This window comes from Balaenoptera physalus (assembly GCF_965194825.1).
Source record: "Balaenoptera physalus genome assembly, chromosome: 5".
In the NCBI taxonomy this organism is placed as follows: domain Eukaryota; kingdom Metazoa; phylum Chordata; class Mammalia; order Artiodactyla; family Balaenopteridae; genus Balaenoptera; species Balaenoptera physalus.
This window is the reverse complement of record NC_138884.1, coordinates 4,885,245-4,901,143: the sequence shown is the minus strand read 5'-3', so window position 1 is coordinate 4,901,143 and position 15,899 is coordinate 4,885,245.

Here is a 15,899-nt window from a genome sequence, read left to right as displayed (position 1 = left end):
CGTTTGCTTAATACTAGAGAATGTTCCATATGCACATGAGAAAAATGTGTATTCTGATGCTTTTAGATGGAATGCTCTATAAATAACAATTAAGCCCATCTGGTCTAATGTATCATTTACGGCCTGTGTTTCCTTATTGATTTTCTGTCTGGATGATCTGTTCATTGATGAAAGTGGGGTGATAAGTCCCCCACTATTATTGTGTTACAGTCTATTTCTCCCTTTATGGCTGTTAGTATTTGCCTTATATATTGAGGTGCTCCTATGTTGGGTGCATATATATTTACAATTGTTATATCTTCTTCTTGGATTGATCCCTTGATCATTATGTAGTGTCCTTCTTTGTCTCTTGTAATAGTCTTTATTTTAAAGTCTATTTTGTCTGATATGAGAATTGCTACTCCAGCTTTCTTTTGATTTCCGTTTGCATGGAATATCTTTTTCCTCCCCTCACTTTCATTCTGTATGGGTCCCTAGGTCTGAAGTGGGTCTCTTCTAGACAGCATATATACGGGTCATGTTTTTGTATCCATTCAGCCAGACTATGTCTTTTGGTTGGAGCATTTAATCCATTTACATTTAAAGTAATTATTGATATATATGTTCCTATTACCATTTTCTTAATTGTTTGGGGTTTATTTTTGTAGGTCTTTTTTCTTCCCTTCCTCTTTTGTTCTCTTCTTTTATGGTTTCATGACCATCTTTAGTGTTGTGTTTGGGTTGCTTTTTCTGTTTTTTGTGTGTGTATCTATTGTAGTTTTTGGATTTGCTGTTCCCATGAGGGTTTTTTTTTTTTTAATTTTAAAAAATTAATTAATTAATTTATTTATTTAATTTTTGGCTGTGTTGGGTCTTCGTTTCTGTGCAAGGGCTTTCTCTAGTTGCGGCAAGCGGGGGCCACTCTTCATCACAGTGTGCAGGCCTCTCTTGTTGCGGAGCACAGGCTCCAGACGCGCAGGCTCAGTAGTTGTGGCTCATAGGCCCAGTTGCTCTGCGGCATGTGGGATCTTCCCAGACCAGGGCTCGAACCCGTGTCCCCTGCATTGGCAGGCAGATTCTCAACCACTGTGCCACCAGGGAAACCCTCCCATGAGGTTTTGATATAGCAATCTGTATAGGTACAAGGTTGTTTTAAGTTGCTATTCTCTTTCTTGCATAGAAGAGTTCCTTTAGCATTTCTTGAAAAGCTGGTCTGGTGGTGCTGAATTCTCTTAGTTTTTGCTTGTCTGTAAAGCTTTTGATTTCTCCATCAAATCTGAATGAGAGTCTTGCTGAGTAGAGTATTCTTGGTTTTAGGTTCTTCCCTTTCACCACTTTAAATATATCATGCTGCTCCCTTCTGGCCTACAGAGTTTCTGCTGAGAAATCAGCTGATAACCTTATGGGATTTCCCTTGTATGTTATTTGTCATTTTTCCCTTGTTGCATTTAATATTTTTTTCTTTGTCTTTAATTTTTGTCAATTAGATTACTATGTGTCTCAGCAGGTTCCTTCTTGGTTTTATCCCACCTGGGACTCTCTACAATTCCTGGACTTGAGTAGCTGTTTCCTTTCCCATGTTAGGGAATTTTTCAGCAATTATCTCTTCAAATATGTTTTCAGGTCCTTTCTCTCTCTCTTCTCCTTTTGGGACCCCTGTAATGTGAATGTTGGTGCATTTAATGTTGTCCCAGAGGTCTCTTAGACTGTCTTCACTTCTTTTCATTCTTTTTTCTTTATTCTATTCCATGGTAGTGATTTCCACCATTCTGTCTTCCTGGTCACTTATCCATTCTTCTGCCTCAGTTATTCTGCTATTGATTTTCTAGTGCTTATTTTTTTTTTTTTATTACTGTTATTGTAATTTTCATGTCTCTTTGTTTGTTCTTTAGTTCTCCTAGGTCTTTGTTAAACATTTCTTCAATCTTCTCAATCCTTGCCTCCATTCTTTTTCCAAGATCCTAGATCATCTTCACTATCATTGTTCTGAATTCGTCTTCTGGAAGGTTGCCTATTTCCCCTTCACTTAGTTGTTTCTCTGGGGTTTTATCTTGTTCCTTGGTCTGGGATATATTCCTCTGCTGTTTCATTTTGTCTAAATTTCTGTGATTGTGGTTTCCACTCCACAGGCTGCAGGATTGTAGTTGTTCTTGCTTCTGTTGTCTCAGAATTTTTGAGCCATACTGCTGAGCAGAGACTAGCAGAAACCAGAACAGAGGGCCAGGATAGGAAAACTGTAATTGATGAATTCAACATGAAAGCACAATGATCCAAAACCTATGGGATGCAGTAAAAGCAGTTCTAAGACGGAAGTTTATAGCAATATAATCTTACTTCAGGAAACAAGAAAAATCTCAAATAAACAACCAAACCTTACACCTAAAGAAACTAGAAAAGAAGAACAACCAAAACCTAAAGTTATTAGAAGGAAATAAAGATCAGGGCAGAAATAAATGAAATAGAAACAAGGAAAACACTAGCACAGATCATTAAAACTAAAGGCAGGTTCTTTGAAAAGATAAACCAGATTGATAAACCTTTAGCCAGACTCATCAAGAAAAAACAGGAAAGGACTCAAGTCAATAAAATTAGAATTGAAAAAGGGGAAGTTACAACTGACACCACAGAAATGCAAAGAATCATAAGAGGCTACTATAAGCAACTGTGTGCTAATAAAATAGACAACCTGGAAGAAATGGACAAATTCTTGCAAAGGTACAATCTCCCAAGACTGAACCAGGAAGAAAGAGAAAATATGAACAGACCAATCACAAGTATTGAAATTGAAACTGTGATTAAAAAACTCCCAACAAACAAAAGTCCAGGAGCAGATGGCTTCATAGGTGAATTCTATTAAAAGTTTAGAGAAAAACTAACACCTTTACTTCTGAAACTGTTCCAAAAAATTGCAGAGGAAGGAAACTTCCCAAACTCATTCTATGAGGTCACCATCACCCTGATAAAAAAAACCAGATAAAGATACCAAAAAAAAAAAAAACAAAAAACTACAGGCCAATATCACAGATGAACATAGATGCAAAGTTCCTCAACACAATACTAGCAAATTTGAATCCAACAATACATTAAAAAGAACATACACCATGATCAAGTGGGATTTATCCCAGGGATGCAAGGATTTTTCAATATCCACAAATCAATCACTGTGATACACCACATCAACAAACTGAAGAATAAAAACCATACGATCATCTCAATAGAGGCAGAAAAAGCTTTTGGCAAAATTCAACACCCATTTATGATAAGAACTCTCCAGAAAGTGGGCATAGAGGGAACATACCTAAACATAATAAAAAACCTACAGCTAACATCATACTCAATGGTGAAAAGCTGAAAGCATTTCCTCTGAGATCAGGAACAAGACAAGGATGTCCACTCTTGCCACTATTATTCAACATAGTTTTGGAAGTCTTAGCTATGGCAATCAGAAAAGAAAAAGAAATAAAATGAAGTCAATTTGGAAAAGAAGAAGTAAAACTGTCATTGTTTTTGGATAACATGATAGTATACATAGAAAAGCCTAAAGATGCTCCCGGAAAACCACTAGAGCTCAACAATGAATTCAGTAAAGATACAGGACACAAAATTAATACACAGAAATCTGTTGCATTTCTATGAACTAACAATGAAAGATCAGAAAGAGAAATTAAAGAAACAATCCCATTTACCATCATATTAAAAAGAATAAAATACCTAGGAATAAACCTACCTAGGGAGACACAGGTCCTGTACTCTGAAAACTATAAGATGCTGATGAAAGAAATCAAAGACAACACACACAGATGGAAAGATATACTATGTTCTTGTACTGGAAGAATCAATATAGTCAAAATGTATACTACCCAAGGAAATATACAGATTCAACGCAATCCCTATCAAATTACCAATCACATTTTTCACAGAACTAGAACAAAAAATCTTGACATTTGTATGAAGAGCCAAAACAATCTTGAGAAAGAAAAACGGAGCAGGAGAAATCAGGCTCCCTGACTTCAGACTATACTACAAAGCTACAGTAATCAAGACAATATGGTACTGGCACCAAAATAGAAATATAGATCAATGGAATAGAATAGAAATCCCAGAGATAAACCCATGCACCTATGGTCAATTAATTTATGACAAAGGGGGTAAGACTATACAACGGAGGAAAGACAGTCTCTTTAATAAGTGGTGCTGGGAAAACTGGACAGCTACATGTAAAAAAAATGAAATTAGAACATTCTCTAACACCATACACAAAACTAAACTCAAAATGGATTAAAGACCTAAATGTAAGACCAGATACTATAAAACTCCTAGAGGAAAACATAGGCAGAAGGCTCTCTGACATAAATCACAGCAATATCTTTTACAATCCATCTCCCAGAGTAACAGAAATAAAAACAAAAATAAACAAATGGGACCTCATTAAACTCAAAAGCTTTTGCACAGCAAAGGCAACTATAGACATAATGAAAACACAACTCACAGAATGGGAGAAAATATTTGCAAATGATGTGACTGACAACAGATTAGTCTCCAAAATTTACAGACAGCTCATGTGGCTTAATATCGTCAATACACACACCCAATCAAAAACTGGGCAGAAGAACTAAACAGACATTTTTCCAAAGAAGACATACAGATGGTTAAAGGCACATGAAATGATGCTCAACATCACTAATTATTAGAGAAATGCAAATCAAAACTACAATGTGTTATCACCTCACGCTGGGAAGAATGGCCATCATCAAAAAATCTACAAACAGTAAGTGCTCAAGAGGGTGTGGAAAAAGGGAACCATCTTACACTCTTGGTGGGAATGTAAACTGGTTCAGCCACTATGGAGAACAGTATGGAGGTTCCTTAAAAAACTAAAACTAGAGCTACCATATGATCCAGCAATCCCACTCCTGGGCATATATCGAGAGGAAACCATAATTTGAAAAGATACATGCACCCCAATGTTCACTGTAGCACTATATACAATAGCCAGGACATGGAAGCAAACTAAACATCCATTGACAGAGGAATGGATAAAGAAGATGTGGTACATATATACAATGGAATATTACTCAGCCATTAAAAAGAATGAAATAATGCCATTTGCAGCAAAATGGATGGACCTAGAGATTGTCATACTGAGTGAAGTAAATCAGACAGAAAGAGAAATATATGATATTGCTTATGTGGGGAATCTAAAAAAAAAAATGATAAACTTATTTACAAAAACAGACTCACAGTCTTAGAGAACAAACTTATGGTTATTGGGGAGAAGGGTGAGGGTGAGGGATAGTTAGGGAGTTTGAGATTGACATGTACACATCCTATATTTAAACTGGATAACCAACAAGGACTTAGTGTATAGCCCAGGGAACTCTGCTCAATATTATGTGACAACCTAAATGGGGAAAGAATTTGAAAAAGAATAGATACATGTATATATAAATATAACTAAATCACTTTGCTGTATACCTGAAACTAACACAACATTGTTAATCAACTATCCTCCTATATAAAATAAAAAGTTAAAAACAATTGAGACTATGCACGTTTGAAGATTGAGCAAATTAATAAATATATTGTTGATGATGAAAAAAAAAGCCTCCTTTTGAGAAAGAACTCTTGCTATTAGTCTCTGAGAGAGACCAAAAAACCAGCAATGGTTTTCAGGAAAATAGGAGCATTTACCTATCTGTATGTCATGAATTTATCATTATCTTATATGACCGGCCATATAAATTATGAGTGCCCAATAGCATTCTATCATCAAGATAAGACCTAAAACGATTTTAAATGCCCAAGTGAATTTCAAGAACAGTTTTCCCAGCTTCAAACATGTCTTCCCAATCCTGTCCTTCTGCTGTCTCTTCCCCAACCTACATCTAAGACCTCATGCGAAGTTTTTTGTGACAATTAACAGAGAAGAAGGAATCCCAAGCATTTCATGGTATTAGATTCTGGCTGAAAGGGATCCCAGAATGACTATGGAGAAGGAAAACTTCACAGTGGGCAGAACTTTAACTATTATATTTCCTTTCCTATTGTTCCTGAAAGGAGAAATAACTAGAATAGACCTATGGCAGTTTAGAGCAGAGAGCAAAGGATTGCCATCAAGGATTGCAAGTATATGTGTCCATTATTAGGCTCATTAATGAGGCTCAATCTGGAGGATGCCCTTTATACTTGGGGGAAAAACCCAATACACTCATGGATATCAGTTACCCACTAAGGACTCCACCAAAGACCCAATGAGGTGAGTAGCTTGCTGGTTACTTATAAGTTCAAAAACACATGCATCTACTCACCAAAGCTAACTCGGTTATAAACCCTGTGAAGTACCCAGTTTTCCAGGAGCAACCACCAACTCTTAGCCACAGCAGTATGAAACCATGCATAGATAAAGCCAGGGAGACAAACTATTTTTGCTACCAATTATTAAAACAAAAAAGAGAAAAGAGTGATATTACTGTGAATTTGGCTTTTGGGGGGGGGGGGGTTTGGATATTTTTTCTAATTCAGGACTCTTCACTTTTGTAAGGAGATTCATTCCTTGGAGGCCTGAGATGAAGTTTGGAGATCTGGAAGAGGGCATCTCTCTGCATTTTATGTAACATTATGTTTTGAATCCTTATTGCTTGGGCTACAGAATTTTACAGGTTTTTGTTTGCTTGTCTCTCTTCTATGAAAACAGCTGTTGCAGCTGTTAATTACAATCTTTCTTCCTCCTAGGAACCAGTTATGTGCCCATGAGGGCTGGATAAAGAAAGATTAGAATTATAGCCACCAGGCTATATTCATAATTACTATCCCACTTTGAAAACTGCGGATCATTTCTTGATGAATTGCATTGTTTGGACCATTCTGTACTTTAGGAACATTTTCTACTCTTGTGCTGCCCAATTTCTTATGCAAACAGAATTCTTAAATACTGTTAAATCTACCCTAACCTTTAACAAATTTCCCAAATGCATAGGAATTCCAGGAAAGGCTCCAGCTGATGACTCTTCATATTGAGAAGAATTCCATAAAGAAAGTAAGCAGAAAGGCCAAAATTTTCCTATTTTTATCTGATAAAAATGCATTTTCAAATCTCAAAGAGTGTGTCACTCACATCAATTTATTGAATAAACATTTATTTAGCATTTATTTACAGTAGGAATGTGCTAGGCCTGGAGCCCATGCTCAAAGAGGATGAAATATATAACTTTCTGTATAACAAAAAAAAAAGTTTGAAAATTTCAAAGAGGAACAGGGAGAAGTAAGGGCAATATCTAATGCAGTTATGGTGTTCTGGCTCAGAATATCTATTCCAATTTTCTTCTATTATGGCTTCCCTTTTATGTGGAGAGCAGAAAGCTAAAACAAAATTCCTCCAATTCACTTTCAGCTGGTGATCCAAGTTTGATTCAGGTTCCACATCAGATGCAATGACATGAGGCTTGAAATTTGAGCTGAGATAAATGGAATACTGGGCATGCATTTTATCAGTGTGTGTTAGAACAAATGTGGAATGGTTCTGGAGACGTACCGCGTCTCCCGGTCTTGCTGATTTAGCAGAAATCGTTTCATGATAGTAGAATATGATGGTGTGGCACCCTGAAGCTATAGTGGCAGCTTCTGATTTTGCACCTGAGCTTTCCTGACTGGAGCACAGAGATGCCCTCTGGAACCAGAAATTAGCTTATTTAGCAGCTCAGACTGGGGCAACCCTGTGTCTCTGTGTGTGTAATAAGGGACATTTCCTGATTTGACAAACAGCCTCCTGATGAGGGCAGGAGAAGCAGTTCCTTCGGCAGCCTGTTTCTGAAGTATAGACTTGAGAATAGATTCTGGAATCTCACCCTACAGAGTTTTATTCAGCCATCTCAATAATTCTGTAAGCCATCTGACATGCTCTAATAAATACTTCAATTCTAATTGTCTAGGGTAGAATCTGTTCTCTTGCATCAGAATATTGACCAATATGAAGCCCCAAAGAAAATACACAGAATACATAAAAGATAATTTTTAAAGGCTATTTTTAAAGTAGATGAAGTGGTTGGGTTGAATAATAATCGACCCTGATTGTACGTCTCCCTTTCTGATTCTCTCTTTTTCACTCCCAGTTACTTCCTGCTTTCTTCTCTCTGTCCCTCGTTTGTTGCCTCAACATTCAGAGGAAAGTTAAGAGTACATTCAGCTACAATGTCTGCCAAGAAACCTTCTTTTGAAACTGTTGTGTTGTGGTTTGATATAATTTCAAATCCACTTGTTTATGACTTAAGTGAAGTTGTTTTAACCAACCTGTTTATGACAAAGAAAAAAAAAAGTTGTTTTTAGAAGTAGAGTTGTCTTGATATAAGAATGAAGAAAATGGTATCAGGATGTCATCATCTCATCTGTCGCCCTTGATAAGCAATTAGTAGCTCAGATGCTGAGAGGTTTTGCAAAGGGCTGATCAATAGAAAACAAGTAAAGAAGCAACATGGTGAGGGGACATTTAGACTATAAATACTATACTGGGAGTTTGTGAGGAATATTCGAGAGTGTCTGTCAGGGCAGCTGAGTAAAATGTTGTTAAATGCCAAAATTCTGGGCTAGAATCAGGAGTCGTTACTCAACTTCTCTTTATATCAGTTTTCTCTGCAAAGTGGGAATATATTAACTGAATCACTTTGCTATACAGCAGAAATTAACACAACATTGTAAATCAACTATACTTCAATAAAATAAACTTTTTAAAAAAGACTTGAGGACACTGGGAGGGGGAAGGGTAAGCTGGGACGAAGTGAGAGAGTGTCATGGACATATATACAGTACCAAGTGTAAAATAGATAGCTAGTGGGAAGCAGCCACATAGCACAGGGAGATCAGCTCGGTGCTTTGTGACCACCTAGAGGGGTGGGATAGGGAGGGTGGGAGGGAGACGCAAGAGGGAGGAGATATGGGGATATATGTATATGTATAACTGATTCACTTTGTTATAAAGCAGAAACTAACACACCATTGTAAAGCAATTATACTCCAATAAAGATGTTAAAAAAAAAAGCTGCTTTTGATGGCGCTTGGGGCTTTGCAAAAAGAAACTGTCATGTTCAGAAGTATTAATTAGCAACTTAGATCACGCTGTGTATATGAGAGTGTCTTTATGATGTTTTAATGGAAAGTCTTATCTTCTAGAGTTAATGGTCAGACCCTGCTGAATAGCAGCTTCAAGATCTAATTATAAATGATGAAGAGTAATCTAAAGTCATGAGGATACAGTATATCAAAGTTGGATCCCTGTTAGGGTAGGAAAGGGACCTTTAGTCTGAGAATAATAGCCTCTGAGTGCACACATCTGGGAAATATGAATATCCAAATCCTCTCAAAACTTCCTGGCTAAGAGTAACATTTTTTTCCCTTTTCCCAGAAAATAATTTTTTTTTAAAAAACCAGGTTTCCTTATCTGCAGACTACATAGTGATTCCACCTGAAGTAGACATATTGCATCATAAAGCTTGTTCCTCTCAAAATCTTCCAAACCAACACACTCCTTTGTGCAAATAACCACCATGAGAACACAGCATCACCCAAATTGGGAGTACTGTCTCTGCTCCAGAAAAATAAAAAAGAAAGTATCTTAATCCTCCTGCCATAAATGAGAAAAATAAAGTTTATTAAATATGTACTGGAAGGAACCTGTATAACATGTTTGGAGAGATGTATCTTTAAAGGAAGCTGAACAAGAGTAGGAGATACATAAGGTTAGATAAGGGAGAAGACATTGAGAAATGGACTTGATCCTGGCTAAAAATTCAGTGTTGTGGAAAGGAAAGACAGAATTTGCTTATTAAACTGCTGTGATATCACCTTGAACTCTGAACAGAACGATGCCCTACGGTAAATAAGACTGAGACATCAGTGTGTCTTCAGTGTTGTGTCGGCTGAAAAAAATGCACAAGGTGAGAGTTGTGAGTTCAGTTTTATTCGGGGCAAAATGAGAACTATAGCCCAGGAGACAGCTTCTCAGACAGCTGCGAGGAACTGCTGCAAAGGGGTGGGGGTGAGGTCAGTACACATGTGATTTTGGTGAAGGGGAGACGTGCAGCCAAGCACACATTTTGGCACAAGGTTGCTGCTATTCACAAGAAGCAGATGTTTCCGTTAATAATTTTAGTGCTTTTCTAGATTTGAGGAGATGCAAGAAATTGGGTTCATAAAATCATGTCCTGAAAATATCTAACTATCTGAAGGCCTGTTCTGCCAGTTTTTCCCAGAGTACAGAGTGCCCCCTTCCTGATCTCCACCCTGAACTCCTTTCAGGGCGTGTTGAAGGTCAGCAGATGCAGTGACTACTGACCTAATTCTTGTAGAGGCAGATGGCAAGTGACAAATTTTAGTTGACAGTAACATTATAGGAAGGTCTCTAAAGTCTCGGGGAATAGGTGATGTTAGACTGGATTTACAGTGTAAGATCTGAGAAATTTCTACTTTTTATAGTCTGTGGGAAGGTCCAGAGATCACTCCCGTCAATGAAGGGATAAGGGGTGACCTGGCGAGAAGGCACCAGAATCTTCTGAAGTTTGGTACTGGCTGGCTTCATCTAGCTAGAGGTAACAATGGAAGATGTTTCCATGGAACAGAGCTTCCTAATGAAAGCAGCTCTTTTGCCCCTTTCCTGTTGGCCCATTTCTGTTCCCCTCTAAACTTGAAAGAACCTAATTATAGGAATGAGACCACTAGGCAATTTAACTCCTGACTTATGCTCTCCTGAATGTACACCATGCCTTGCCTAATCTGTTGACTCTTTTTCCTAGATTAAAAGAAGTAAGAATGAAGAATTAAGTAAAGAATGACTAAATAGAGTGACAGATATAGAAAATAAAATTATGGCTACTGGGGGGTAAGAGGGGAGGAGGGATAAATTGGGATATTGGGATTGACATATACACACTACTATATATAAAATAGATAACTAATAAGGACCTACTGTACAGCATAGGGAACTCTACTCAGTACTCTGTAATGACCTATATGGGAACAGAATCTAAAAAAGAGTGGATATATGTATATGTATAACTGATTCACTTTGCTGTACAGCAGAAACTAACACAACATTGTTAATCAGTTATACCTTAATAAAAATTTTAAAAAAGTAAATAAATAAAAAAAGAAGACATAGAACAAGGTAGGTACTGTGTAGGTGGCAGGGGTCTCATTTGATGTTGAAAAGTGACTGTAGCACCAAGATCAGACTCACTTCAAAAGCGAGACCAGGAGAATCAGAGGCCCTCTTACGAAAGATGAACCAGTGCTCAAAGCTGTCTCATGAATGATTGTCTAAGGGAGCTCAGAATTGGGTATTAAATCAGGGGAATGCAAAACTCCCCACCATTTCCCTTTCTTACATGAAGAACTAATTCGTTCATGGAGTTTTTTGCTTGTTCGTAGGTCATGTTTTTGTTTAACTTTATTAAATAATTTGTTAAGAAAAGAAAAAGAATGAGTAGATCTGTACCGCAACAGACCCCTTAGCAATTCTGCAGGCTGATCATGTGGGCAAGATAACATCTGAAGAAAGAGTCAGCCAGTCTGCACACAATGGAAAGTGATGCAGAACTCAACCTCCTGCCGATGATTCACTGACATTCTTCCCCCTTTTCTCCCTTAAAAACTGTCATGACTGAGCAGAATCTTCAGAGTTGATCTTAGGACCCAAGTCCAACTTCTCCTCAGATTGCCATCTTTTCTGATTAAAGAGCCTTTCCCTTCTACTAAAATTTGTCTCTCCAATTTATGGCTTTTGAGCAGTGAGCAGCTGAATCTGAATTCAATCACACTAATTTCAACATGGATGATAGAATTCTGGAATGGCAGTGCCAGGTTACAACACTTTTTACCTTCGTATGTAAAATGTTTTTATTTCCTAATGTGCAGCAAAGCTGGGAGGCTCACAGCGTGCCTGGACTCTCAAAGTATTTGCCTAATATGGAGCCGTGGGATTTGGGGAATTACATGGGTGACAAAAGGCAAGGTTTTTGGTGCTCATGCAAGGTGAGGTGTTGGAGATGAATAGGGGATGAGAATTCCCCTCCATTCCCATGTAAAGCACGACCTTTGGAGAAATACAGGCTCAGTGAAAGCACAGTGAGAGAAAAAAGTCTTCATTTCTAGCAAATGGAAACATGTACATACACAAATGTGTCTGTTTTGCCTGAGTTTGGATGGATTGTTTTCTTTTTTATGTAAGAATTTGTAAATACAGGCCTGTGCTTATAATGACGTGGGGTTTGAGATTATCTATTAGTAAAGCCCATCAAAACCAAAGCAGGATCATTAATTTACAATGATTCCAGTGGGAGCTCTTCCAAGTTCTCAGCAGAGGCAAAACCCAGTTTCCACGAAGTGAAAACCCCTCAACCCAGCCTCACAGGAACCACCAACTCAGCCAGTCATCGATTCACATGTAAAACATAAAAACTCAGAAAATGAGCCAAGTAAGAGACAAGAAAAACAACAGAGGGAGTTAAAGGCAATCTTCCTTAGAACCAGAGGTGCAAAAAATCCTAAAGACAGATATACATTAGAAGACTATCAATGTAACATGTTACATTAACAGATTAAAGGACAAAAGAAAAACTAATTATCTCAATGAGTAAAAACAAAAATAGGCTCATAATGCCCGCTCTCATTCATAAGAAGTTTTCTGTGTGCTTCACCAATATTTCACAGCCAACACCAATTTTAAGGCTGAAATATTAGAACCATTTCTTTAAATGAAACTAGACAAGTTCTTGATAGTTAATGATAAAAGTTATTTTCAAAAATGGTTGAAAGTTATTCAGTCAGTAGTAAAGGGAAATAATTTACACTGATAATAAAATGTTAAAATAATATTATTCACCCATAGAAACATATTTTCTAATTATTATGTCTTTCAATGGCATAAAATCCAGGTTTCATAATTTCTTACCTACAGCAAATATTTCAAAAACCTTGGGATTTTATGTAATTGCTAAAACCAACTTTATTTTTGTTTCACCTTCAGCCTAAGTAATTGTCAATAATTATGATCCTGTTATATACTACTGTGATTTACATAATCAACTCCAGTACCATTCCGCAGGCGTGGTTGTGATATCTATATTAGTGCATAACTCTCTGGTTTTGGTAGCTCCAAATAATGTTTGCACAGAATAATATAAAATAGTCCATTATCTCAGTCTTTTGTAGTTTGATTTAGCTTTTCTGGTCAATGCATATTACATTATTTTAATCATTGTTTCTACTGGGAAATCTATAAATAAGTTACTTGATCTGTAACAATTTAAGTTACTTCCATTTTATTTTAATCATTTGTATATGATATCCTTCATATAGCATCACATACACATTTCAGACAGAACCTATTTATTCTCTCCTTTCCAGTGTAATAGTAATAATATATTTTTCTTTGTCATTACAAATAAAATTTGAAAGTATAATATATGGGTCTCTAGGTTCAGTGAAGCTATGTTTAAAGAGGCAGAAACAGAAAAATATGTAAATCTCTGATTCGGAACTGGATTTGATCCAAACACTTATTTTTAAGTTTGTTGATTCATGCTCAGAAAGAATTTTCTCTTTGAGCCAGTGTTTGAAATGAAGCTAGCCCATAAAATTAATATACTGTGTAATGGTGCCTGCATACTACACCTCTTTCGTGGACTTAAAGAAAAATACAAAAAACAACTACTTTAATAAGACAGAAATGTTTACATTAGTTAGTAAACATTTTGAATTTTATTCTGAATAGTGTTTTCGTGAAAGACAGCAGCTTCAGAAGAAATATTTAGATGGAAGTTAATTGAAAATAGTCATGAAAATGCTTAGATTATTCATAACTTTTAGAGATTGATGATTCTGATTGTCATGCCTAATTTTATTTAATAATTTTCATTTAGTTGAAAAATGTTTCGCTGTTTAGGATGTATTTATGATTTAGATGTTTTCTGGGTTACTTGCAAAATAAAGCTATAATTAAAACAATGTGTTTTCCTTAAGCAACTGGGGAAATAAAAGTTTGGACGATGAATAAAAAGAATAAATAAAATTATTGTACACATAAGAAAAAGAAATAAAGTGAAGTTAAATTAGCTAACTCAGGTATATAAAAGTAGAGGAGAAACTTTCTTCCCCATTATTTATAACTTTCCTTTCATTCTGCTTTATTTTTGGGCAATAACAATTTTAAAAAATGGGATATTGAAAAAATAAGTTATCAGCCTCCCTCCCCTGCTTCAGGTCCATTCTCCAGAGAGAACCATTTCTTAACTTTTCCATTTTTAGTTACTTGATGATTAATTACAGAACTTTGAATCACATACCTCTTTTATCTTACTTTTCTTAATTTGATAATCCTTTAGAGATAACGCGTTAATGTATCACTTGGAGAGCAGGGTGGGGGCTGGCCACCACCCGCCTGGAAGAAGCTGCCCTCTCACTGCCTGCAGAGCACGGGCCACGGCGTCCACCTGGCAGAACGGAAGCAGCACCACCTCTTGCCTTCTGGGGAGCAAGCCTTGCCAAGGCTGAGGGCCCGCTTCCCACGGCCGCCCCCGCTGGAGGGAAGCCCAGCAACAGGGCCGAGCCTGCGCTCGGAGCTCCGAGCGGGACCCGGCGCCCCTTCCCACGTACAGAGGATGCTTGAGGATGGCGGTGTGGCGAGCGTGCCCTGGCACACCCAGAAGGTGCCGGACAAACGCAAGTTCTCCTGCTGCGCCAGGGCGGCCACGTGACCCTTCCCCCTTTGCGCCCCGCCCTGACCCCCTGCAAGACTCCCTGTGACCTGGGGGCGCCGACCTGGAAGGAAGGAGCCCGCTTCGGACTTCCAGACGGCAGTGGGTGCTGGCGAGCAAGTCCAGGGGGGAGGTGGGTGCCGCCTAGCATGTTAAGGGGCACCCATTCTGCAGCCCATGGGACTCCCTAGGCCAAAGAGCCAGCTGCCTGGGAAAGGCGACTTCCCCCAGGAAGCAAAGCGTCTCCTGGCCTTTGACAGCACCCACCTCCAGCCGCATGCCCCCTTGCAGCCCTGGAAAGGCCAGAGCTGTGACCTGTACCCGGGAAAGACCAAAGGGAACTGGGCACCTTAGCGTGTGGGTGACTTTGGTGTGACCTTCGGGTGTGAAAGGAAGATATGGCCTGTCAGGCTGATGGGGGCAGCCGCCTGGCCCCCTCAGCCTTGGTGGCAGCCTTGGCCCTAAGGCACTGGCCAGAGACAGCCTGCAGGTTGAAATGCAGGAGGTAGCCCCACCCTCTCAAATGGAGGAGCCTTAGCCTTTAGCCCTGTTAAACTCCGAGTGGCCTTGGGGTCCTTCTTCTCTTTTCTTTAAGAATAAGGCAGATTTGTTGCCAACTGGTTCTACGGTGCCATCCTACAGAACCCCCGAAGTCCACCAGCCTTCCTCCGCTTGTCTGGTCTCTGTGTCCTTTAGTCCAAGTGTAGTGTTTCCATGCGTATTATCCTGTAATCTCTATATTTAGTGCTAGTCCTTAGGCTTTCTCTCCAGAATGGTTAGGAGACATTTGGTTCTGTCCAAACTATCCATAAGACATTTGGTCCACACCAAAATGTCCTTGATACTTGGTCCTGCCAAAAACCACTGGGCATGGACCAAATAGGTCCATGGACATTTTGGAAAGGACCAAAAGTCTTACAAGGCTCCAGAGCACACTCACATTTTTTACAGTACAAATAAGCTGATAATTTTGTAAATTTTCAAGTTTTAGTTCCTTTTGGCTTAACATTTTCTCCAATTCATCTCTTTCCTCAGCTTGGTGCTTTGTGACCACCTAGAGGGGTGGGATAGGGAGGGAGGGAGGGAGGCTCAAGAGGGAGGGGATATGGAAACATATGTATATGTATAGCTGATTCACTTTGTTGTACAACAGAAACTAACACAGTATTGTGAAGCAGT